General features: G+C 40.9%; 1 pseudogene; it reads right to left on the reverse strand.

Moving 5' to 3' along the window:
* Positions 1-8,821: 8,821 nt before the first annotated feature.
* LOC127189823 (olfactory receptor 5A1-like) lies at positions 8,822-9,795 on the reverse strand (annotated as a pseudogene).
* Between the last annotated feature and the right edge of the window lie 531 nt (positions 9,796-10,326).

A 10,326-nucleotide genomic window follows, 5' to 3' on the forward strand; every position in this document is an offset into this window, starting at 1 on the left:
AGCAAGTCCAGGACACTCAAGGCTACACAGAGAAATTCTGTCTGGGTGAGCGTTCAGGCAGTAAACTGTCTCTTTCATGTTCTCATTTTGGCAGTGTTAGCCTGCACTCCCTGTATACTCAGGTAATTAATTTTATTCCTTCTCAAGTCTCTGATGGGGTTGAAGGCCAGATAGTTTAGTTTTATAATTAAGCATAGTTTTTTTTTTTTTTTAGGGATTAAGATGTTTTTCGGTCTAGATAGATGTTTTAAGTTGATAATGATGAAATATGATAGATATTGATTTACATTCAAGATTTTAGATACACCAAGATAGAAAAGATGTTTTCTTCAAGGCTGCCAAATACAAATAGCTGTAGGTAGTTTATTGTATATATGTGTACAAATATAAATATAATATGTAAAAAATACCACATGCTCTGGTGTCCTCCCACTGCTTTATCAATCATCCATAGCTTCCTTCTGGTGAATGAAGATTCCTAGATGTAATATTTTTATCAAAATCTCTGTTGTGTGGTCAAGCATATATTCATCAGCAAATATAGGCTTTCTTTGCACTGAGGATACAGAAAGTACTTTTGTGCTTTTTCCGTTATGTAGGAGGCTCATTAATAAATATTCACTGTGGTGAAAAACTAGAGAGAAGCAAAACTAGCACTGGTTTACAGCAAGCACATGTTAGATCATAGTTTCCAGACTAGTGTGCTTATTAATGGCCAAATAAACAGACTCACAGTAGAATGTTTGGGACACCAAAAGCAGCATTTCAGAGCTGCCTGAAATAGGAAAACCCACAACTCTCACCTCTAAAGAGGGCCTGTGAGTGGAAGATGAAATTCACTTCAGAAAAACCACTGCAATCCAGGGTGTGTCTCTCATTTTTCTAACCTCCCCAAATCTTTCCCAGATGGACTGGAGCTAATTAAGTTCTGAATAGATGTTTGCATGAGCCTTGTTTGATGCCTATTTTAGCTGCCAGCAAAGAACAAAACTGCACCAGGGCTACAACACTCCATCTGTTGAGGGAAAGACACAGACAGACAAATTACAAATGAGGTTATTTGGAGAGAAAGAAGTCGAAGCAGATAATGTATGTCAGGGCCTGATGGGACCAGCTAGAGGGCTAAGGAAGGTTGAACTCCTGGGACGTGGCACTTGATAGTTTCTCTCTACACGTGTCCCTTTTTGTCTGTCCCCGAATACCCATCGTTCTTGATGTTATGTATTATGTATGAGTTGGTGAATAGGCAGATTCCCTTGTGCTTGGTCAAAGAAACTCGTTTCTTTCTACAGTGTCTCTGATATGCATGTTATCTATTTAAAGCCAATTTCATGGTTTGATGTGTAGAATTTGGTAGACACCGACTGCTGCTCCTATGATTTACCAGTTACCCCTAATGCTTTGCACACATTGATCAAATGTGACCAATCCATGCTTTATGGGACACACGTGGCGGAGGACAGTTATGAATGTGGTCTAGCACAAGACTGTATACTTACTCAAAGCACTATGAGGTCTCTTCACTACTAGATTTTGTCATGTGAGTGATTGGTTCTTCAGTGTGAACATCACAGATTGTCATTTTAAGTTGCAATGTCAAAAGGCTGGACACACCTCCAGGGTCACGCTGTACCACATAGACTCTCAGGTCTAAGATCAATCACTTTCTATTTATAGTCTAAAAGTGGACAAATGGGCCAATGACACAGCTCAGCACAAAAAGGTGCCTGCTAACAAATTTTGTTTTTTGAGTCCTGAATGGTGGAAAGAAAGAATTGACTACTGAAATTTGCTCTCTGCTCTCTGAGCACGCGCAAGCACAAGTGAGCATGTGCATGAGGGCGTGCACGCGTGCACGCACCCACACATGCACACACACAGAGTTTTTTCTTCTAATAAACTTGTCTGTGAAAGTCTTTTTTAAATTAAATTTATTTATTCATTTTACATCCTGATTTCAGCCCCCTCCTTCCTTTCCACTTGGTCCTACCCTCCCACCCTCTTCCCCCTCTCTCCCCTCCCCTTCTCCTCAGGAAAGGAGAGCTCCCCACACAAACCCACCCTGGCATATCAAGTTGTAATGGGATTAAGCACATCCTCTTCCACAGAAGCTAGACAAGGCAGCCCAGTTACGGAAAAGTGATCTAAAAGCAGGCAACAGAGTTCATGTTAGAGACAGTCTCTGCTAGGGGACCCACATGAAGACCAAGCTGCCCATCGGATACATATGCACACACACACACAGATTTTAATTGCAGAAAATTGGAGAAAAGCACAGGAACAGCCATGGCAGTCACAATCATGGCTTGGAACCTTGACAAACTGGGTGTGGAAGCATCTCTCTTCAGAGCTGCCAGGCCAGATGGCTGGCTGGCATTGTCTAACTGGAAGACAGGCAGACCACAGACTTTTATGGACCACGTTCTAGAAGCAACAAAGCAGCCAAGCTCTGAAATAAAACTATGACATTAGACTTTATTTCAGAGTCTGCATGCATAGAGTATGGTTTGGTATTATATGGCAGAGTCGTGCTTGTTCTAATAAAACTTTGTTCTTATAAATATACAACCTGGATGCTTTTTTGTTTGATTTTTATTTTTTATTATATTTATTCACATTACATCCCAATTGTTATCCCCTCACTCTTATCTTCCAGCTCTCTCCTTCTCTCCCTCTCCCACCCTCTTTCTCTCCCCTAAACCTCTGATGAGGGGGCCTCCTTCTCCACCATATGATCACAGTCTATCAGGTCCCATTAGGGTAGCCTGCATCCCCTTCCTCTGTGTGTCCCCAAGGCACCAGAGTCCATGTCAGAGGCAGTCCCTTCTCTCCTCTCTCCCCATACACATGGAGCACAAACTGCCCATCAGCTATGTCTGAACAGGGGGTCTATGTACTCTGCATGGACTGTCTTTGGTTGGTGCATCAGTTTGTGCAGGCCCCCTGGGTCCGGATCCGCAGGCGTTGGTGGTCTCCCTGTGGAGCTCCTGACCCCTCTGGGTCCTTCCCTAATCTGGATGCTTTTTATCTTATGAATTCTTTAAGAAGAAAACTTGATTCACATGATTCAGAGAAGGGAAAGCCATACACTGATTCTCATGTAATTTCTGATAACTGGGAACTGAGGAAGTGGCTGGCAGGGGACATGTGACCCCTGAGCTCAATCCTCAGCCTGTAAGGCAATCATCAGTGAGACTCCATCTTGGCTGAGCTGATGCTCGGAGGTGCATTGTGAACCTAAGCAAGAAGACATGCCTTCATTTAGCAAGAACAGTTAGCTAGAAGCTCAACTACAGAAGCCAAAAAGCAAGGTTAGTAATTTAGAGACTCTTCCAGACTATGAACTTTGATGGAGTAGGTTTTTGTTTTCACTTTGGCAGGTGTGCTGTCTATGTGCTGAGTTTTATGGTCCGGGTAAAACTCCATCATGGAGTCAGTTGTGCTAAATCGGGGCCTACTAAGGTCTGGTCCTGTTACTCTGGCCCAGGATGTGATAGGGTTACTCTGTGTGCTCCCCACTATTGCCACCAGTGCTCTCATCACAGCCCTAAAGTAATGGGACTGTTAGTTGCCTCATGAGTTTCATTGTAGCAATGGGTAGTTGACTCATATGGTCTGTTTACTTACATGTAAGTTTCCAAAGGTGATTTTCCTTCAGTATTCTGGCATTGAACTAGTACTAGGCTCATCAAATGCATTTCATCCACATTTTCTGAATAGGTGAATTAATCTTAGTATTTTAATACATGTTTCTTATTTGACTCATAATGTTAAATTTGTCCTGCCATTTGTCCTTAGAAAATTTCTAGTCACACCTACCTCTTCAAGAAAATCCTGCAGACCAAAAACCAAAACCCAAACCAAGCCAAACAAAAAAATTAAAAATGAATGACCACATAGGAGGAAAGTTTTTGGTAGAGCCCGAAGGAAGGTATGATCATCATGACTATCTAACAATTAACATATTCTATTGTAACAACATAAGTTCATTTTGTTTTGTTTTTAAAAGGGTCATCTTATAAAAGTTCCATAATGAAATCCATTATTCTGTATACTAACTTTAAAGAGCTAGTGAAAGAATTGTTTGTTAAAAGTGAACTTCATAAAAACTGTGCATTGATAGGTTTTGTTTTTCTTCAGATCAACTGAGGCATGTAAGAACAGATACTTAGTTTTTTTTTTTCTGTGTTTGATACAGAATTCTTCAGGTTTTTGCTTTCCTCCAACAGATTGCAATTTAAATTTTTTAAAGCCTTAATTATAAGTTTGGAGCGAGAACAAATGTGATTCTTTTATAATTTAAATGTTCATGCATATATGTATACTTATCACCCAAGAATAACATTTCACTGTGGAAATACTAAGATAGCAGTGTAAGCTAGTTAATTTGGGAGAGAAGTATTAAATAGAAAATTAGGGTGAAATAAGTGTGACTATACATGTGTAGACAAACAACTTCTAGTTCAAGAGTTAAAAAATGGTAAAATAATATAATTTTTTAACTTAATGATTAGCAATAATATACATTAAAGTGATGTAAAAGTCACATTATCTGAATTTTTGGGAAATACTACATGAGCAATAGTATGCTGGTCATTTATTTATGCTGAAAATATGAAATTACTTTAAAAATTGGGAAATACAGTTTATTTTGTGTTAAACATCTAGATTGAATTCACACTGATTTCTTACTCCTTAAAGCTCTCCTACAAATGACACTAATATATGTTGTATTTACTAATGCCACATATAATATATATGTATGTATATATATACACACGTATGAATGTGTACACACACACACACACACACACACACACACACACACACACACACATTAAAAGCACTGAGATGTGGGCCAGTGAGATGGCTTAGCAGATAAGAGATTGTAGCCATGTCACATGATGAGTTCAAACTCCGGGACCCACATGGTGGAAGAGGAGGGAATCAACTCTCGTAGGCTGCCATTTGATCTTCACATGGGGGCTGTGATATTTGTCCCTTCTGAATAAAAACATGTATAAAATTGTTCTAGCTTGAATATGAAATATGTCCAAAGGGTCATGAGGCTAAAGTCTTGTTTCCCAGCACATGGCTCTGTTTTAAGAGGGTCTGAAGCCTTCAGAAGGTGGGGCTAGCTGGGGAAGGTGGATCCTTGTGGTCCAGTCTCCCCTGTCCTGTATCAGAGTCATTCGCCATCATGTTGTCTCCACCATAGCGGGTTAGTCCCTTAAATTGTGAACCAAAGTAAATCCTGCAGCAAATTAGCTCTGTTGGGTGATCTGTAGTTAGCATGGAGGCGGGGGAGTAAGTTAATTGATTCTCATTGAGCAATTCTAGAAATTAAGGTGGTAGGAGCATGCGCAGGATGGGTAGGGTGGGAAACTGACCCTTCAGCTGAAAATGTAATGCTGGTTTCTGAAACTAGGTTTCTAGGTAGCCTTTCCCACCACCTGTCACCACTCCAGCAACTGACAGAGACCTATAGTCAAGGGAATTGAACCAGGCTCTTCCTTCTCTCTCTCTTTCTCTCTCTCTCTCTCTCTCTCTCTCTCTCTCTCTCTGGAGACTTTGGTGTCTGACCTTATGCTTAATTTTCTTAAAGTTTACTTTGTGTGGATGCTTGTGTGTGGTGTAAGATAAGGGGCCACACGTGCTGGTTTGGGGTGTGGAAACACTGTTTTCCCAGTGCCCTGAGATGACCATTTGTGGTTATGTCCTCCTGGAGCTCTTGTAGCACTTCAGATGAGCATAGGTGTCAGGCTTTAATACTGGGCTCTATATTCTTTTCTACTGGTTTATGTCAGCTTCTGTCCCTATGGTGCTGCATTGATTACTGCACCTTTGTAATGTAATTCACTGTTTAGTAATTTATTCTGCTAATTACTGCTCTTAGCCTCACACTAGGTAGCCATGCTTAGGTTCTGAGAGATTATTTGCTTAGAGTCAGGTAGTTTTAAGTGACAGAGTCAGAATTTAACTCAAATTGCCCACTGTCAGCTCTCCTAATTTGAATCACAGGTTGTGGCTCTGTCATGAAGAAGTCCCGCTGTGTTCCTTTGAGCCTTGTTTTCCTTACACATACTTGGGAAACAATCCCACATCTGCTTTGCAGGGTTGATTGTTCCCATCAAATGGATGAGGAAATTATGCATCAGAAGTACAATAAGCTACTTATAATTATATCCCCATGCTATTTATTAGATTTTAGGATTTGGTCAATCCTATTTTCTACTTTGAATTTAATTCTTTAATCTATATGTCCTCATTCCTTCCTCTGCATACTCTACCACATAGCTGCTGTTTTATTTTTTTATTTTTTATCTCTCTGTATTTGAGCTTTTCTTTCTTCTCTCTCTCTCTCTCTCTCTCTCTCTCTCTCTCTCTCTCTCTCTCTCTCTCTCTCTCTCTCACACACACACACACACACACAACCATGCCTATCTATCTATCTATCTATCTATCTATCTATCTATCTATCTATCTAATCATGTAGCACACGTTGACCTAATATGTACTATATAGCTGAGGGTGACCTTGAACTCTTGATCTTTCTGCTTCAACAAAGCTTTATCAAATTGGAGGGAAAGAACTACTTACTTGAGAAGTAACCTAACAAACATTGTATGTCCCCACCATGTCTCCTCTCTTCTCGCCTCTTCTCATCTTCCCTTCTATCTTTGTTATTTATCTTTCTTTCCCATTCCATCCTTTCTTGCCCTCCTCTCCTCTCCCTTACTCCCCCTTTCCTCTTCCTCTTCTTCCTAGTTCCTAGTCTGTTCTTCCTTTAAAAAAATCTCTCCCTTTTCCCTTCTTCTACCTTTATCATTCATTGATTCTCATTCTATGTTTCTGCGGTGGCATAAAACTATAAAATATTTGTTTCAATTCATTTTCAATTTCGATACATTTATTTATGCATCACACAGCTTTATGTTTACTACAATGTAAAAATTGCTTAACTAAAATCACTACAATCTGAAGAAATTAAAAATCTGTGTTCTCCAGGTTCTTGCCATCTCCCTACGTGTACTAGCTCTCAAATCATATGTTGTTATAAAAACAACTGTGATATTAAGGCTTTATCTATCTGGGATCTAATCACAAACACTAATTCATGTTTTTTTCTTTCTTTCCTTTTAAAAAAGTTTTTTTCTTTTTCATGTTTTGGTTATTTGAGACAGGGTTTCTCTATGTAATAACTCTGGCTATCTAGGATTGGCTTTGTAGATCAGATGGCCTCTAACTCACAGAGATCTGCCTGCCTCTGTCTCCCAAGTGCTGGGATTAAAAGACTTGTGCTACCACATCTGGCTTTTTAAAAAATTTTTGAGAATTTCATATATGTATACAGTGTGTTTTTTTTCTTTTCTTTTCTTTTCTTTTTTGCATGCCCAGCTAAATGTTTCAATTTTTTTTTTTTTTTTGGTGACACTCGTCTTTATTTATTTATTTTATTTTATTTTTTACATTTTTTATTAATTTATTCATATTACATCTCGATTGTTAGCCCTTCCCCCGTTTCCTCCCATTCTTCCCTCCCTCCCACTTCCCCCCTTCTCCCATCCCCTATGTCTGTGATTGAGGGAGACCTCCTCCCCCTATATATGCTCTTGGAATATCGAGTCTCTTCTTGGTAACTTGCTATCCTTCCTCGGAGTGCCACCAGGCCTCCTCATCCAGGGGACGTGGTCTGAAAAGGGGCACCAGAGTTCGTGTGAGAGTCAGATCTTACTCTCCACTCAACGGTGGAGAATATCATGTTTGTCGGCTAGGTCTTGGTACGATTTCGAAGTTTACTGCCTATATTCTCCTTGGCTGGTGCCTTAGTTTGAGGAGGACCCCAGGATCTAGATCTGCCTGTCATAAAATTCTTCTTGTAGGTTTCCAGAACCCTGTGGGTCCTACTGTTTCCCCACTCTTCCATGCTATTTTCACTTAAAGTCTCAATAGAATGTCCTCTCCTCTGACCCACTTTCTTGGTAAGTAAAGATTTTCATGGTACGTATCCCTTGGACTAGTGTTTTGATATAAGTGAGTATATACTGTTTATCTCTTTTTGCTTCTGGGTGAACTCACTCATTATGATAATTTCTAGTTCAATCCATTTGTCCACAAATTTTGGGAATTCCTTGTTTTTAATAGCTGAGTAGTATTCCATAGTGTAAATGTACCACATTTTCTTAGTCCATTCTTCTACTGAGGGACACTTAGGCTGTTTCCATGTTCTGGCTATTATGTATAAAGCAGCTATGAACATGGTTTTTTTTTTTTTCATTTCAATCTCTAACCCCCTTCAAAAAGCCTTCCCATCATCAGCACATTTCTTTTTAATTTCATGCTCTCCATTAAAAAATAACGCACTGAGTCCAATTACTGCTGTCCACACATGCATGGGTATTGAGCCATCCACCTGTTAGGGACCATCTCCTTAAAAAATACTTTTCCATCCCATAACAGTCATTAACTGTTAAGTAGCTCCTTATCTTAGGCATAAAGGCTCATGTGCACTGGCCCCCATCCAGGTTAAAATGTTGATTGCCTTGATATTTTGTAGGTCTTATGCAGGCAGCCACAGTTGTTGAGCTCTTGTCACATCCAGAAGACACTTTTAAAACTGTGTTCGGTTTCAACATCACTGTCTTAAGCAACTTGAAAACAACTAAAACAGTAACACTAGGAGTCAAGGATGTCAGGTTGTCACTACATTTGTCCACCCAGCCACATTATTAGTACATCTGTTACTGTGGAAAGTCTATAGAAGGTCTCCTCCACATTCTTACTTCTGCCTTCCTCTTAGGGATGGCATATTGCCCAGATGCTACTCTTTCTGAGGTAAATGTGCTGCTTTCTTCATCACTCTGGTGAGGGCCTCCTTGATCTCTGTGTTCCTTAGACTGCAGATCAGAGGGTTTACCACGGGAGTGAGGATGACATAGACCACAGTCAGCACCTTGTCCCACTTCCTGGAGTGTTGAGAGCTGTGGTGCATGTGCACCGAGAGGACTGTGCCATAGAAGAGTGTCACTGTCACCAGGTGGGAGCTACAGGGTTTGAAGGCCTTGCTTGACACAGCCTTTGAATGAGGCTATTTTCAGGATGGAAACTACAGTGAAGACAGAGGGTAGGAGGATAACAAGGAAAGAGCCGAACCCAACAAAAAACCAGCTTCCAGGAAAAGAATCAGCTGGCTGAGGAAGGGATCTGAGCAAGACAAGGAAATGATCGGAGGCATGTCCCAGAAGAAATGAGGAATGACATTTGGCCTACAACAGTCAAGATTAAAGCAAGCAACTGCTTGAACAAAGCTACTAAAGAAGCCATTTCCATAGACAGCTGCAACTATCCTCCAGCAAAGGCTGGGGGCCATGATGGCTGAGTACAGCAGTGGGCTACCAATGGCCACATACCTGTCATAGGCCATGGCAGCCAGCAAGCAGCACTCAGATAGATCCATCCAGGCCAAATCAAAATACTGAGTCGTACAGGCAATGAAGGAAATAGTTTTCTTAGTTTTTAAGAAGTCTGAAAGCATCCTCGGGCTGATGGAAGAAGAATAGCAGATATCTATAAATGACAAGAAAGTGAGAAAAAAGTACATGGGTGTGTGCAGGTGAGAGTCCATCCTGATGAGGATGATAAGGCCCAGGTTCCAAACCAGAGTCATGAGGTAGGTCCCTAGGAAGACAGGAAAAAAGATGAGCTGCAGTTCGGCTTGGTCCAAGAGGCCAGGAGAACAAACATGGCCACAGAGGCATGGTTCCCACCTCCCTACACAGATCTGCTTGGCATCATCTGCTGAGGAAAGGTGAGAGAAGGAAATTATTTTATTCTTCATCTCCCAACACCCCACCCCACGCTACCCCAGAATGTTGGCACGAAGCCTCATTGTTTCTCGGTGCTTTGGTCTTATTCAAGAGCTGTAGCATGGAAGGCAATGGTCTTGGTGAGTTGATAAGTCAAAGCCTTTTATAAAAAGCTATGGCCAGTTAAGATGTAAAACGTCCCCGTGGAGGTATAATTATAATCAAGAGGCCCTGTGGAGCATGACGATGTACAGTCCTATGGGCTAAAGTAGACCCTTGAAGGACTCCTGGGTGTTCAGTATATCTCTCCAAATGTCTCTTTATGAGCAGAACTTATCTCAGACACATTGTTGTGCAAATGAACAGGGCAACAAAAAATATAATTGAAAGTGCTGTTAGGAACAGGACAATGAAGGCTGTGAAGATGGTCCCCTCAAGCATGAGGACCTGAGTCTTAATGCAGGTACCCAGCACCCACACAGAGGCCAGGGGCTGGCAGGGTGCATATGTAACTCCAGTG

The sequence above is a fragment of the Acomys russatus genome, chromosome 5 (genome assembly GCF_903995435.1).
Source record: "Acomys russatus chromosome 5, mAcoRus1.1, whole genome shotgun sequence".
Lineage (NCBI taxonomy): Eukaryota > Metazoa > Chordata > Mammalia > Rodentia > Muridae > Acomys > Acomys russatus.